Source organism: Oncorhynchus nerka, linkage group LG6 (assembly GCF_034236695.1).
Source record: "Oncorhynchus nerka isolate Pitt River linkage group LG6, Oner_Uvic_2.0, whole genome shotgun sequence".
NCBI classification, from domain to species: Eukaryota; Metazoa; Chordata; class Actinopteri; order Salmoniformes; family Salmonidae; genus Oncorhynchus; species Oncorhynchus nerka.
The window spans coordinates 59,437,175-59,452,805 of NC_088401.1; the positions used below are offsets into that span (position 1 = coordinate 59,437,175).

General features: G+C 47.6%; 1 protein-coding gene across 1 annotated transcript in view; it reads right to left on the reverse strand.

Moving 5' to 3' along the window:
• The window catches only part of adad1 (adenosine deaminase domain containing 1 (testis-specific)), an 83,158-nt gene extending 72,330 nt beyond the window's left edge, over positions 1–10,828 (reverse strand). The window contains exon 1 of the mRNA XM_065019747.1: positions 10,738–10,828. The gene's annotated coding sequence lies outside the window, so the exon portion shown is untranslated. The remainder of the gene's footprint in view (positions 1–10,737) is intronic.
• Positions 10,829–15,631: the final 4,803 nt, after the last annotated feature.

Below are 15,631 nucleotides of genomic sequence, written 5' to 3' on the forward strand. Positions count from 1 at the left end.
CATTCACCTCTCACATCACCCAACCATGTCCGTGCACCTCTCACATCACCCAGCCCATGTCCATGCACCTCTCACGTCACCCAACCATGTCCATGTCCATGCACCTCTCACAACACCCAGCCCATGTCCATGAACCACTCACATCACCCAACCCTGTCCATGCACCTCTCACATCAACCAGCCCATGTCCATGCACCTCTCACATCACCCAACAATTTCCTTGTCTGTGCACCTCTCACATCACCCAACCCAACCCATGTCCATGTCCATGCACCTCTCAGATCAACCATTCCATGTCCATGTCCATGCACCTCTTACAACACCCAACCATGTCCGTGCACCTCTCACATCACCCAACCCAACCCATGTCCATGTCCATGCACCTCTCAGATCAACCATTCCATGTCCATGTCCATGCACCTCTCACAACACCCACCCATGTCCATGCACCTCTCACATCACCCAGCCCATGTCCATGTCCATGTCCGTGCACCTCTCACGTCACCCAACCCATGCCCATGTCCATGCACCTCTCACATCACCCACCCATGTCCATACACCTCTCACAACACCCAACCATGTCCGTGCACCTCTCACATCACCCAGCCCATGTCCATGTCCATGCACCTCTCACATCACCCACCCATGTCCATGCACCTCTCACAACACCCAACCATGTCCATGCACCTCTCACATCACCCAGCCCATGTCCATGTCCATGTCCATGCACCTCTCACATCACCCAGCCCATGTCCATGTCCATGCACCTCTCACATCACCCACCCATGTCCATGCACCTCTCACAACACCCAACCATGTCCATGCACCTCTCACATCACCCAGCCCATGTCCATGTCCATGTCCGTGCACCTCTCACGTCACCCAACCCATGCCCATGTCCATGCACCTCTCACATCACCCAGCCCATGTCCATGTCCATGTCCATGCACCTCTCACATCACCCAGCCCATGTCCATGTCCATGTCCATGCACCTCTCACATCACCAACCCATGTCCATGCACCTCTCACAACACCCAACCATGTCCATGCACCTCTCACATCACCCAGCCCATGTCCATGTCCATGTCCGTGCACCTCTCACGTCACCCAACCCATGCCCATGTCCATGCACCTCTCACATCACCCACCCATGTCCATGCACCTCTCACAACACCCAACCATGTCCGTGCACCTCTCACATCACCCAGCCCATGTCCATGTCCATGCACCTCTCACATCACCCACCCATGTCCATGCACCTCTCACAAAACCCAACCATGTCCATGCACCTCTCACATCACCCAGCCCATGTCCATGTCCATGCGCCTGTCATATCACCCACCCGTGTCCATGCACCTCTCACAACACCCAACCATGTCCATGCACCTCTCACATCACCCAGCCCAGGTCCATGTCCATGTCCATGCGCCTGTCATATCACCCAGCAATTGTCCATGTCCATGCAAGTCACACAACCCATGTCCATGCCCATGCATTTCTCACATCACCCAAACCAAGTCCATTCACCTCTCACATCACCCAACCATGTCCGTGCACCTCTCACATCACCCAGCCCATGTCCATGCACCTCTCACGTCACCCAACCATGTCCATGTCCATGCACCTCTCACAACACCCAACCCATGTCCATGAACCACTCACATCACCCAACCCTGTCCATGCACCTCTCACATCAACCAGCCCATGTCCATGCACCTCTCACATCACCCAACAATTCCTTGTCTGTGCACCTCTCACATCACTCAACCCAACCCATGTCCATGTCCATGCACCTCTCAGATCAACCATTCCATGTCCATGTCCATGCACCTCTTACAACACCCAACCATGTCCGTGCACCTCTCACATCACCCAGCCCATGTCCATGTCCATGTCCATGCACCTCTCACATCACCCAGCCCATGTCCATGTCCATGTCCATGCACCTCTCACATCACCCACCCATGTCCATGCACCTCTCACAACACCCAACCATGTCCATGCACCTCTCACATCACCCAGCCCATGTCCATGTCCATGTCCGTGCACCTCTCACGTCACCCAATCCATGCCCATGTCCATGCACCTCTCACATCACCCAGCCCATGTCCATGTCCATGTCCGTGCACCTCTCACGTCACCCAACCCATGCCCATGTCCATGCACCTCTCACATCACCCACCCATGTCCATGCACCTCTCACAACACCCAACCATGTCCATGCACCTCTCACATCACCCAGCCCATGTCCATGTCCATGCGCCTGTCATATCACCCACCCGTGTCCATGCACCTCTCACAACACCCAACCATGTCCATGCACCTCTCACATCACCCAGCCCATGTCCATGTCCATGTCCATGCACCTGTCATATCACCCAGCAATTGTCCATGGCCATGCAAGTCACACAACCCATGTCCATGCCCATGCACTTCTCACATCACCCAAACCAAGTCCATTCACCTCTCACATCACCCAACCCATGTCCATGTCCATTCACCTCTCACATCACCCACCCATGTCCATGCACCTCTCACAACACCCAACCATGTCCATGCACCTCTCACATCACCCAGCCCATGTCCATGTCCATGTCCATGCACCTCTCACATCACCCACCCATGTCCATGCACCTCTCACAACACCCAACCATGTCCATGCACCTCTCACATCACCCAGCCCATGTCCATGTCCATGTCCGTGCACCTCTCACGTCACCCAACCCATGCCCATGTCCATGCACCTCTCACATCAACCACCCATGTCCATGCACCTCTCACAACACCCAACTATGTCCATGCACCTCTCACATCACCCAGCCCATGTCCATGTCCATGTCCATACACCTCTCACATCACCCACCCATGTCCATGCACCTCTCACATCACCCAGCCCATGTCCATGTCCATGTCCGTGCACCTCTCACGTCACCCAACCCATGCCCATGTCCATGCACCTCTCACATCACCCACCCATGTCCATGCACCTCTCACAACACCCAACCATGTCCGTGCACCTCTCACATCACCCAGCCCATGTCCATGTCCATGTCCATGCACTTCTCACATCACCCAAACCAAGTCCATTCACCTCTCACATCACCCAACCCATGTCCATTCACCTCTCACATCACCCACCCATGTCCATGCACCTCTCACAACACCCAACCATGTCCATGCACCTCTCACATCACCCAGCCCATGTCCATGTCCATGTCCATGCACCTCTCACATCACCCACCCATGTCCATGCACCTCTCACAACACCCAACCATGTCCATGCACCTCTCACATCACCCAGCCCATGTCCATGTCCATGTCCGTGCACCTCTCACGTCACCCAACCCATGCCCATGTCCATGCACCTCTCACATCACCCACCCATGTCCATGCACCTCTCACAACACCCAACTATGTCCATGCACCTCTCACATCACCCAGCCCATGTCCATGTCCATGTCCATGCACCTCTCACATCACCCACCCATGTCCATGCACCTCTCACATCACCCAGCCCATGTCCATGTCCATGTCCGTGCACCTCTCACGTCACCCAACCCATGCCCATGTCCATGCACCTCTCACATCACCCACCCATGTCCATGCACCTCTCACAACACCCAACCATGTCCGTGCACCTCTCACATCACCCAGCCCATGTCCATGTCCATGTCCATGCACCTCTCACATCACCAACCCATGTCCATGCACCTCTCACAACACCCAACCATGTCCATGCACCTCTCACATCACCCAGCCCATGTCCATGTCCGTGCACCTCTCACGTCACCCAACCCATGCCCATGTCCATGCACCTCTCACATCACCCACCCATGTCCATGCACCTCTCACAACACCCAACCATGTCCGTGCACCTCTCACATCACCCAGCCCATGTCCATGTCCATGCACCTCTCACATCACCCACCCATGTCCATGCACCTCTCACAACACCCAACCATGTCCATGCACCTCTCACATCACCCAGCCCATGTCCATGTCCATGCACCTCTCACATCACCCACCCATGTCCATGCACCTCTCACAACACCAACCATGTCCATGCACCTCTCACATCATCCAGCCCATGTCCATGTCCATGTCCATGCGGCTGTCATATCACCCAGCAATTGTCCATGGCCATGCAAGTCACACAACCCATGTCCATGTCCATGTCCATGAACATCTCACAACACCTTGCTCATGTCCATGTCCGTGCTCCTCTCACGTCACCCAACCAATGCCCATGTCCATGCACCTCTCACATCACCCACCCATGTCCATGCACCTCTCACAACACCCAACCATGTCCATGCACCTCTCACATCACCCAGCCCATGTCCATGTCCATGCACCTCTCACATCACCCACCCATGTCCATGCACCTCTCACAACACCCAACCATGTCCATGCACCTCTCACATCACCCAGCCCATGTCCATGTCCATGTCCGTGCACCTCTCACGTCACCCAACCATGTCCATGCACCTCTCACATCACCCACCCATGTCCATGCACCTCTCACAACACCCAACCATGTCCATGCACCTCTCACATCACCCAGCCCATGTCCATGTACATGTCCATGCACCTCTCACATCACCCACCCATGTCCATGCACCTCTCACAACACCCAACCATGTCCATGCTGCTCTCACATCACCCAGCCCATGTCCATGTCCATGTCCATGCGCCTGTCATATCACCCACCCGTGTCCATGCACCTCTCACAACACCCAACCATGTCCATGCACCTCTCACATCACCCAGCCCATGTCCATGTCCATGTCCATGCGCCTGCCATATCACCCAGCAATTGTTCATGGCCATGCAAGTCACACAACCCATGTCCATGCCCATGCACTTCTCACATCACCCAAACCAAGTCCATTCACCTCTCACATCACCCAACCCATGTCCATGTCCATTCACCTCTCACATCACCCACCCATGTCCATGCACCTCTCACAACACCAACCATGTCCATGCACCTCTCACATCATCCAGCCCATGTCCATGTCCATGTCCATGCGGCTGTCATATCACCCAGCAATTGTCCATGGCCATGCAAGTCACACAACCCATGTCCATGTCCATGTCCATGAACATCTCACAACACCTTGCCCATGTCCATGTCCGTGCACCTCTCACGTCACCCAACCCATGGCCATGTCCATGCACCTCTCACATCACCCACCCATGTCCATGCACCTCTCACAACACCCAACCATGTCCATGCACCTCTCACATCACCCAGCCTATGTCCATGTCCATGTCCATGCGCCTGTCATATCACCCACCCGTGTCCATGCACCTCTCACAACACCCAACCATGTCCATGCACCTCTCACATCACCCAGCCCATGTCCATGTCCATGTCCATGCGCCTGTCATATCACCCAGCAATTGTCCATGGCCATGCAAGTCACACAACCCATGTCCATGCCCATGCACTTCTCACATCACCCAAACCAAGTCCATTCACCTCTCACATCACCCAACCCATGTCCATGTCCATGTCCATGCACCTCTCACATCACCCACCCATGTCCATGCACCTCTCACAACACCCAACCATGTCCATGCACCTCTCACATCACCCAGCCCATGTCCATGTCCATGTCCATGTGCCTGTCATATCACCCACCCATGTCCATGCACCTCTCACAACACCCAACCATGTCCATGCACCTCTCACATCACCCAGCCCATGTCCATGTCCATGTCCATGCGCCTGTCATATCACCCAGCAATTGTCCATGTCCATGCAAGTCACACAACCCATGTCCATGCCCATGCATTTCTCACATCACCCAAACCAAGTCCATTCACCTCTCACATCACCCAACCATGTCCGTGCACCTCTCACATCACCCAGCCCATGTCCATGCACCTCTCACGTCACCCAACCATGTCCATGTCCATGCACCTCTCACAACACCCAGCCCATGTCCATGAACCACTCACATCACCCAACCGTGTCCATGCACCTCTCACATCAACCAGCCCATGTCCATGCACCTCTCACATCACCCAACAATTTCCTTGTCTGTGCACCTCTCACATCACCCAACCCAACCCATGTCCATGTCCATGCACCTCTCAGATCAACCATTCCATGTCCATGTCCATGCACCTCTCACATCAACAAACCATGTCCATGTCAATTCACTTCTCACATCACCCAAACCATTTTAGTGTCTGTGCACCACACACATCACCCAACCATGTCCATATCCATGCACCTCTCATAACACCAAACCCATGTCCATGTCCGTGCACCATTCACATCACCCAACCATGTACATGTAACAGCACCACTCAAATCACCCACCCATGTCCATGTTCATGTCCATGCACCTCTCACATCATCCAACCCATGTCCTTGTCCATGCACCTCTCACATCACCCAGCCCATGTTCATGCACCACTCATGTCACCCAACCATGCCCATGCACCTCTTAAATCACCCAGCCCATGTCCTTCTCCATGCACCTCTCACATCACCCAGCCCGTTTCCTTGCACCACTCACATCACCCAAACATGTCCATTCACCTCTCACATTGCCCTGTTCATGTCCATGCACCTCTCACATCACCCAACCATGTCCATGTCCATGCACCTCTCACATCATCCAACCCATGTCCTTGTTCATACACCACTCACGTCATCCAACCCATGTCCTTGTCCATACACCACTCACATCACCCAACCCATGTCCTTGTCCATGCACCACTCACATCACCCAATCCATGTCCATGCTGATGGCATTTCCTCATTTCTTCTTCTTTCCTCCCTCTATTTCTTTCGACCTGACAGAGGAGTGCAAATTATGATCATGCAAGCAAATGGCGTGCTGGCATGTTTTCTCTGGAAGCGACCCAAGGCTAATCGTCTTTAGTTTGGCTCGCCGCCAGCAGGTTATTAGTTTTCCTTTTCCTCTCATGTCTGTGCATCTGATGAAATTGGAGCGTTCATCCAGGCAGGTCTTCACGAGGAGGGGAGAGACATCTGAGGGCAGCGAGTGGTGCTTTGTTAAATCATGCTGAGAGTTATAGGCTACTACCTCCACCCTCTATCTTCACCTACTGTGAGGTATAGGCTACTACCTCCACCCTCTATCTTCACCTACTGAGAGGTATAGGCTACTACCTCCACCCTCTATCTTCACCTACTGAAACGTATAGGCTACTACATGCACCCTCTATCTTCACCTACTGAAACGTATAGGCTATTACATGCACCCTCTATCTTCACCTACTGAAACGTATAGGCTATTACATGCACCCTCTATCTTCCCCCATTGAGTGGATTGAGGGAGCAGTAAAAGCCTTGCCTCTCCTATCTCATGACACGTGTTCAGGTTGTTTCAATGGAGTGAAGACATATTAGCTATGCTAGCCTATCAGAATGGAGGTTGTACTTAAGGATGTTGATACGCTAGAAGGTTGTGTGTTTAGTAATCCTGATACAGGCCAAGCCATTTTCTCCCCAAAGTACACTAGGTAATCAGTGTCGTTGCTCCAGAACTCATATTGAAGTGGAAGAATTTCATTTCCTCACAATTAAAGGCCATGTTTCATAATGAAATCTTCAGGCACATGAAATCTTCAGGCACTGTTCATTATTTTTCATTCAAATGTGAGCCTTTTGGCAAAGGAAATTCAATTCATCACACACTGCACATTTGGAATCATCTGGAAGAAAAAGAGCTTTGCCAAAGGCCTCTTTTTCTTCACAGAGCAGCCTCAGCTGCTTTTCTAAAACAATTCCAAATGTTAACCGTTTATCCTGCAGGTAATACACACGCGACACGTGAATGTTAGAATGTACACCCCGACGATTGTGAATGCTTGTTGTTAGTTATACACACGTTTGTTAGCAGATGTTGACATGTTTGAGAGGGTTCATGGGTTCTCGTTGTGGAATCTGATGTAGATGTTGTACTGTAACTGTGATCAATGATCAAATCACCCAATATCACCCCACTGGGCACAGATGTCAACTCAACATCTATACCACATTGGTTCAATGTAATTTCATTGAAATGACGTGAACACAACATTGATTCAACAAGTGTGTGCCCAGTGGGACCACACAGCTAACCACACAATTCCATTTCCCCAAAATGTTTGGTTGATTTCACGCATCTAATTCTTTCCGTGTTCCTTTCCTATTCCTCACCATTCTTACCTAACCACCACCAACTTTTTCATATCAAGAAGTTTGTTCCCACAAGCTCCAGAGGCAGCTACGCTAAAAGCCACCCAACCCAGGTACGACCGGGAAACATTAGCCGGTCGCTCGGCTGCCCACTAATGGATGGCACTCATTTCATCAGCAATCTGATATTTAATGAATATATATTTTATATTTTATCAGAATGTACGCCCTGTTCCGAGAAATGGTCACCCTGGGACTCTTTGGATGGACCTTTTCCTTCCGACTGGCACCTGAACACCAATCTTCCCTCATTCAGCCGGCCCACAAGCCCTTTCACCCCGCCGCTTTCTCCGCCTTCAATATCGTATGTAGATTAATAATGCATGGGCAGTTATTAGGGCTGGTTCAATAGGAGATTTGCTGATGGAGGTGGGCGTGCAGCGAGTGAGTGTGCCCGGAGGGAGCCTGTGTGTTGTTGTCAGCCCCCATCTGCCAGAATGCAATAAGGGGAACAATGGAGGCCTTGATTTCCACCAGCAGGCCCATAATCTTTAAATGGCTATTAGCAGAGGAGTGCAACCAGTCAATAACCGACAAAATCCTTTTAAAACCTACTCTCTCTCCCTCTCTCTCTCTCTCTCTCTCTCTCTCAATATCTCTCCTTCTCTTTTTTATATATCGCCAACATCCTTCTCTCCCCTATCGACTCCTCCTTGCAGGTTGTTCCTAGAGTCACAAGAGTTACTTTGGCCATTTGTCATTTATGACACCATCATCATTACAATATGTCCTGTAAAGTCCCAATACTATAAATCCTCAGTTAAAAATTACTTAAGTGGATGCATCAGTAAACAAATCAAATATTTACAGCTTAATATCCTATCCACCCTTACAGTATAATATGCTATATGTCAAACTGTATGTACCTGATTAGTAGGTTTGCAAAATTCCAGTAACTTTCCATAAATTGCCTGGTTCTCCAGAAATCCTGGTTGGAGGATGCAGGATTTCCTGCTTATTACTTCCTGGTTCTGGGATTCGTGCAAAAGAGGATTTCGGGTAAACAAGGGAATTTATTGAAAGTTCCCGGAATTTTACAACCCTACTGATTAGATTCTGAGTTAGGATGAAAGTGATTCCTTCCAGGAGGAACCACTAAGAAATAAGCTCCTCTTATATCATAGCAACAATAAGCATGTAATGCCTTATTGCAGGAGAGGAGAGAGTGTAACCACATTGCAGTGACTGCTTAGATTTGCGCTCACAATTTGAGTGAAGTCATGACATGTTGTTCATTTCTCTCTGTCTACCGTGCTCATTAACAGTCAAATCCAATCTCTCCAACTTCACAAACATCCACCAAACCATAATGATCTGGAAATGAAAGAGATGGGTTTAAAGAGATACCTAACTTTAAAATAATTCACCATGGCTTGAAAGGTCTGAACGTTTGTACTCTAGGCATAATTTCACAAAGCTGTTGATTAATGTGCAGATCTTGTATCACAAAAAAAGCAGCTTCTTGTGATGATGGGCTTTTTGCTGAAAACAATTGGCAGATTGAATTACAGTCAAAGCTGAAATTGAAGTGTTTGAAATATTAAATTCAATGAAAGCAATAACCTTTGCGATGACCACAATTATATCCAAATAAAACTGATATTTATTGACGTCACTAAATATTACCTGCAACTCCGACGTCTCATTGGATCGAGTTGCAGGATTCATTGGAGCTATCAGGTGTTTATGAATTCTGGTCCTATACAGGACTTTGGGCTAATAGCGCTCAGAGAGAATATTTCGTTAGAGCATTTAACAATTAACTCTATTGAATTGTTGGATTTACGCATCACCTTTCCCTTTTCTTATAGAAAAACGGGTTGATCAAGAGACATACACGTTACTCTCTTCAGCTAGATCGCATAACTGAATTAAGGCCACCTTTTTTTTAGATAACAAGGAATCTGTGCCCTCTAATCAAAACAATAAACAGATCTTTTAAACTACCATGGGGTTATCCCAGTTTCACTCATCAACACTTCTGACTTGACCGTGCTTGTCTGACCTCTATGTTCCACTATCACATGATCACAACAGGTCGGGTCAAAGGTCATCACTAATGGATGGCGTTCCGAGGAAAGAGAGCTTAAGGCAGGACCGGCATCCCACCCATAGCGTAGACAGAGCACATCTCTGTTTTGGTGTTTGGAATGTTTGGACACTGTAGTCCAAGGTTAGCTAAGCATTAGATATACGTTGTAAAAGCCCTGACAGGAAAGACTGTGCACAGAGGAAACGCTTCCCTATGTGCCTTGTCCCCCTCTCTGTCTGTTTCCCTCAGTGTCTGCACACACAGCAGCAACATAGTCATCCATCTTCATTATATAGACACGTATTCGGTTTTGACAGTAGAGGCTCTGCTAGACTGGAGGAATGAAAGCACAGACAGACTATCAGCTAAAAACACACCATCAACTAGGCCCAAAGCTCAACAAACCTCTTCATATGTTACATAGGGTTATTAAAAGGAAAGAGAGCATTTTCACTGCCGTTTAAAAAGATTCAATCAAACCTGGTTGCAGGGTTTCCGGGTTAAGTCACAGACAGCGTACTTCCTCTCCAGTGAAAAGTACCTCTTATGCAGTTGAGTTTCCTTTTTGTTGCGCACCACAAACATTGTTATTGTAGTGTTTGATTGTGTGTGATCAAGGCACTGTCATGACAGTTCACTTTGCTGTCTCCCCATCTGGAGTGTCACTGTATCGCCAGTACAGACCGATCCGTGCAATCACATCCCTCTCTCTCTGGAAAACAGAAGGTGACAGGGATGTTCATGTAGGTAGTATTGGTGGCATTAATGACTTATCTGTCGGTCAGCCTATTGCCGATTTTATTTGATTTATTTCAGTTTCATAAGTAGTGTTAAAGGGAAACGTCACAACTCTTCAGTCATTTCTCAGATTCATTTAACTGAAATTGAACCACTGGATTTAAAAGATTCTTTCAAACCTGGCAATTGGTCAAAATACACAGCTCTCCCTAAAGTCCAGAACGACACTGAACAAAAATATCAACACAACATGTAAAGTGTTTTTCCCGTGTTTCATGAGCTGAAATAAAAGATCCCAGAAATGTTCCATACGTACAAAAATATTATTTCTCTCAAACTGTGTGCATAAATGTGTTTGTGTCCCTGTTAGTGACCATTTCTCCTTTGCCAAGATGATCCATTCACTTGACTGTTCACCTGTGGCATATCTTGAAGCTGATTAAATATGTGCATTTTTTTCACACAACACAATGCTGCAGATGCAGAGCGATTGGCATGCTGACTGCAGGAATGTCCACCAGAGCTGTTGCCAGAGAATTTCATGTTCAACATTGTTTTAAAGAATTTGGCAGTGCGTCCAACCGGCCTCACAACTGCAGACCACGTGTAACCACGCCAGCCCAGGACTTCCACATCCGGCTTCTTCACCTGCAGGATTGTCTGAGACCAGTCACCCAGGCAGCTGATGAAACTGTGGGTTTGCACAACCGAAGAATGGAAGCTCATCTGTGTGCTCATTGTCCTCGCCGGGGTCTTGACCTGACTACAGTTTGGCATTGTGACTGACTTCAGTGGGCAAATTCTCACCTTCGATGGCCACTGGCACAGTGGAGAAGTGTGCTCTTCACGGATGAATCCTGGTTTCAACTGTACAGATGGCAGATGGCGTTGTGTGGGCGAGCGCTTTGCAGATGTCAACTTTGTGAACAGACAGCACCATGGTGGAGGTGGGGTTATGGTATTGGCAGGTATAAGCTACAGACAACGAAAACAATAGCATTTTATCGATAGCAATTTGAATGCACAGAGATATCGTGAGGAGATCATGAGGCCCATTCATCTGCCACCATCACCTCATTTTTCAGCATGATAATGCACGGCCCCGTGTTGCAATGATCTGTACACAATTCCTAGAAGCTGAAAATGTCCCAGTTATTTGATGGCCTGTCCCAGTTATTTGATGGCCTTATTTAATGACCTTATATACTTATCAGACATTTCATCCATTGAGCATGTTTGGGATGCTCTGTTCCAGTTTCTGACAATATCCAGAAACTTTGCAAAGCAATTGAAGATGGCTTTATATGCAGCTCAGTAAAATCTTTGAAATTGTTGTGTGTTGCATTTATATTTTTGTTCAGTGTAGTAATTCCAATGTATTTGCATAGTAATGGAGATGATCAGTTTTTTGTGATCACACAAGTGCAATAGGGACTGCTCACTGGCACATCCCACGCATAAACACACCCCTAGACTCACATAGACACACTGAAACATAGACTTAAACCGGAGGCGGTCATCCACGTTGCCAGTCACTCAGCGCTTCCTCTTGTCGACCCTCCGAGGTATATTTGCTGTCAGTGTGAACAGGTTTTCTTCCCCCTACTCTGATGCGCTGCTCATCTTATTCGGCTAAACTTATGTAGTTGCCGTTCAGTCAAGATTGATGGGAGCCAGGTATCATGCCTGATGCCTGTGACTTGGCCTGAGAAGAGGCATGTTCCACTGCAGAGAGAGCTTGTCTCTGGTTCCATCCCTCACCCCCTATCTGTAATCACCCAGTGATGGAGGATGTGCAGGGTACACTTGGTGAGATATAGTTTAGGATGAGAAAAAAGGGCCTTTTGCAAACAAAACAAAAACAATTCACTTTCTAGACACTGCATGTAGAGAATTAGTCAAGTATAAATCAGTCTTACATTGACATGTTAATGCAATGATGTGTGAAAGTATTTTTGCCTTGTTACGGTATCAATATCACAGATGCTAGCTAACTTAGCTTTCTAGCTAACATTAACCACAGCTTTCTAACCGCAGTTGCTACATTTCTAGCCAGCGACAGTTACTGTTCCTGGCAGAGTAGTATTTGTTTATCAACCTACAGATAGCCCCTTTAACTACTGTACTACTGCTAATCTGATCCTAGATCTGTGCTCAGGAGCAACGTCTACCATGAAGACACTATGGTACTACAGGCACAGGTTACAGTATACCATGTTCTGTTCAGATTCGCTGACCTAGAAGCTCCTTCTAGACAGGAGAAAATTGGGTGCATTTCAACAAATGAATACCGCTTTGTCTCTGAGGCAAATGAAAACTCCTCACTCCGAGTGGATTTGAGGCCTACTCCAGCAAACCCAGAATCATGGTTGGCTATCCCTAGTGTCACCTCTAGCCTATTAGTCTCTGTAAAGGATGATGAATTAGAGGTGGAGGCGGAGACCCGCCTCAGCACTGTTGTCGAAGATAAGGTCATAAGAATGATAAAGTGTGTAGCGTGAGTGCTTTAATAGTCCACACCAGTGGGGCAGGCGGAAGAGTCGAAACACAGAAAAATAAAAAAGGGGATTTCCATGTTCCTTTTTTCTGTTTGTTCTTATGTAGTCTGTCCACACGTTTCAAGACCACATTAGCCTGCGGAGATAAAGCCGAGGCAATAACTCAGGGAGCTAGTGGGTCTTCAGGTCTCAGGCAATGTTTTTGATCACATGAGCATTGCTCACTGAACCATCTCCTTTAAACGCTCATATTTACTCATTTGCAAAAAGATATATTCAAGAATGCAATATAAAACAATTAAGTGAGTTATCAAAGGATATTGTTTTATGAAGATGAACATAATAAAGATTGTAACTGATAGGGATGCCTTCTCAACAACGCCCAGTTGTCGTGGTGACTTGCGCCTTACCTCTGGAGCATCGATCAAATCCATGTCTCCTGCAAAACACGTCCAACTTTTATTTTGTTATTTGTCACCGAAATGATTAATAGTCACTTAACATATTACTGCCCGGCAAGCTGCTGCAGCTCCTGTAATTACACATTACTTTCCTCCTCTGCTGGTGTGGGTTCCTGCCTGGAGGTGGCTGTGCTCACAGGGCACAAAACACTAAACGTAAATAAATATTCTACAACTCTTCTGTTTGCCGATTAAACATGGATGCCACTCATTTTTGACTGCCAACGTGAAGAGGGCGGGGTTATGGTGTGCTTTAATATGAAACTAAAAAGACAACAGGCCTGTGTGAGCTCATTCTATCGAGCCATTTGCTTTGAAGTACTGTAATGCATTTGCTATTATCCCGGCACGAGGCCTCATTTGTCAATGTCAGATGTGAGGTTTTGTTGCCAAAGCCCCAATAAGACTTCCGATGAAATGTTTTAGAGATTTGTTGCACATTTTCTCTCATTGTCTGATCAAGCATGACAGTGAAACTTCTTCAGTTAAAAGCTTGACAGGGAAGACGAGGGAAGTGCTCACGTAGAGACAAATGAGTGTTTAGCCTAGGGTCAACGAAGCCAGAGCTCAGGGTTTGCAGCTTACATGCAACATTATAAATGTGTTTTCTGCTGTCTTTTGGCAGTAGTTCCGTGAATCAATTCCTCTCTCCTTTATTTCCGAGGTGACTGACTACGAAACACGGGGTAATAGGCGCATACTGTAGCTTGCGGTTCACAACAAAGCCACAGGTAGGCTATACCTCTCTGGAACTGGAGAGCACATAACACGATCTTCAATGAAGTAGGAACTATCCTTTCTAATTAAGGAGGCTATACTAACATAATTACACATCCCAACGTCAGACTATGTGGGAAGATAGTTCATTATGGCACTTCATACTTCCTTTGGGGACAATAGAGTCTGATCTGGTTTGGGGTGAAGTAACATAGCCTATAGTTATTTTGAACTTTGACTGAAGAAAAAGGATTTAGGATAGATTTATGGTGAGAAAAAGTCAAGAAGAGCCACTTACTGTCCACTTGGAGGTATGAAAAACCCATTACTGTATCTTGCGCGTACGTTCCATAAATGTATCAACGCAGTGAACAGATGTACCACATTAACCATCACTTGAGAATCCAAATTGCCATTTGAAGGAATGGGTTTGAATAATACATGTACTGTAATGTAGTATTATTAATAAGTTCTGTAACTGGATCTGCTGGTCACATCCATTAGTGGGGAAACATTTGACTCTGCCACTGAAATACTTCTGTCCCTCTCCTATGGATTCTAGCCATTGTTGACATGTTCCTAATCATACCAATCAAACTCAGTAAACATGATCACCTTCCCATCCACATTTTATGGCAATGTTCTATTTAGAAATGCTCATGCAACTGGCCAGTGTTACCGAAAGAGTATCTGCTGTGTCAAACCAAGAACTATCATAACAGATGATTGACTGGTAGAGACTCCACCATCTGCTGCCTTACATCCTTCGAGTAAACCACTTCCTGTCTCCCCCATCGCTGTACCATCAAACTGAAAACAACTTTGCCCCACCCCTCCCCCATCTTCAAAGTTCCGAGCATTGATTGGTAACGTTGACGCCTGGACATTGGCTGGGAGCCCAAAATGATAAGCGTTCATATGGGACGGTGGGGCTAAGTGCTAAATCAATGCAGCAGTGTC